At 39.3% G+C, this 1,837-nt stretch overlaps 1 protein-coding gene across 4 annotated transcripts in view; it reads right to left on the reverse strand.

Moving 5' to 3' along the window:
- Positions 1-1,837, reverse strand: part of st6galnac (ST6 (alpha-N-acetyl-neuraminyl-2,3-beta-galactosyl-1,3)-N-acetylgalactosaminide alpha-2,6-sialyltransferase) — a 25,096-nt gene that overhangs the window by 21,482 nt on the left and 1,777 nt on the right. The gene's annotated exons all lie outside the window — the stretch shown is intronic.

Consider the following 1,837-nt stretch of genomic DNA (forward strand, 5'->3'; position numbering starts at 1 on the left):
AAAATGTATAGATATCTCAAGAAAGAAACAAATAAATAAGTAAAATCCTGTGATTTAGAGGAACTTACTGTAAACAACTGCGCACACAAGATGGCACACTTCTTTATATGAAAATAAAGAAGTGTGCCATTTTATAAAAAAAAAATAAACTGCTTAAGAACTTTCTGGAATCGCTTCTTTCGTCTCCCAGCCAGTTCATGCCAGCTTGAGAACGAACTATTTTGTTGGAGAAATGCATTGTGGGAGTTAAAGTTTGAATGTTAGTATTTGATGCACCATAATTTAGTAGTGCATGTCCAGAAATGACATTACTGTGCCGTTTTAGTGAAGTAGTGTAGGGCCAGGATTAATAGTATTAGATAGTAATATTATTTATTCTACATGTTTCACCAATGTCCCACGTCTGCTTCATGTCTGTTTCCTCCATTACACCAGAGGCCACTCCCAACTGTAAATCCATCTATTTTATAAATGGACCGGACTGCTCACTGCTGTGAGCTGACTGCAGTGATGTACGGTGGATATAGAATACTGTAACTCTATTTACAGTACCTTACTGTAATTATTTTACAGCATACTCCTATAGTAAAAATTCAAGATTTTACTAGTGAAACTGCTGCCAGTATATTCCTGTACATTTACAGTGAAAAGATTTACAGAGTATGACAGACATATTGGGGTTTTTCACCTTTTAAATGCAGGTCATCTGTCGTAAGCAGAGGAAGTTAATGCCCTTCCTCTTTGTAGTTCTTAAAACAATCAGAACAAAGATCACCTGTGGTTAAATACGACTTCATAGTGGACCATTAAAGAAACACTTAAAAATTTAACTTTTTGTTGTATTTTTGGACAGTGGTCATGTAGCCTATCATCAGGTTAGTCTGCTGAACATTTTTTTGTGTCTGAAGAAATCGCAAGGATTTTGCTTTGAAAACTTAGCCATTGGGGTCACATTACGTTTTGCTATAAACAGAATGTTTCTCAAGTAATTCTGCACTAACTTTGGCAGTGGCAGGCTGGAATCTATCTAGTATTACTAGTAAAGGTTTTAGTCCAAAATGTGGTTTGACAGAAAAAAGAAAGTCACAACCAGCACACATAAATGTGGTTCTGAGTGAAACAGTGGAGACCATGTTGATGCAGAAACCAGTCATTCAGAACTCGTAAAGCAGGAAACAACTGTAACTGAAACCAGCCTGGAAGATCAAAGGTATACAAAAGGAGGAGACTCGGGGTTGGCATAAGAAACCAGGTGACCTGACTGAGATGAAGAACCATGAGATCAGCACTTTGAACGGCTGATCCAGTAGAGCCTGATGTTACAAAAATGGCTGAAGATTTGAAAACATTCAAGTGCTGAAAAGTGATTCAAATATGAAAACAGAGCATGTATGTGTGCTAAATGCAGTTTTACTTTTATGAGAAGCAGCTGCCATGTTTAAATATTTACCAGTATTTCTGCTTTATGTGCAGGACGCTCAGCAGTCATAAACTGTGCATGTGGCTGCAACAGGATGTAAGAGAGAGAAAGACTTCTGGTTGTTGTAACGTTGAAACCAGCGGCCCACACTGTCCTCAGGCCTGGACCTGACCTTCACATTATGAAAAGCCATTGTGTCCGTTTCTCTGGACTAAATGCATCCAAGAGGGTTCTGCTGGCCTTTAGAGCTGGAGCGGTGCCCATTGTAACAAAGCTTACATTTCCCATGGAGGGGGGGGGGACAGAAAGCACCTCCAGTCAAATTACTCCTGAGCTTTTCCCTTCATAGTGCTGCTGGAGAGCTCTGTGGCTCCTTTCATGATACAAGGAAGCATAAGTGGCAAAAAACAAGAACTC

The sequence above is a fragment of the Oryzias melastigma genome, linkage group LG19 (assembly GCF_002922805.2).
Source record: "Oryzias melastigma strain HK-1 linkage group LG19, ASM292280v2, whole genome shotgun sequence".
NCBI lineage: Eukaryota > Metazoa > Chordata > Actinopteri > Beloniformes > Adrianichthyidae > Oryzias > Oryzias melastigma.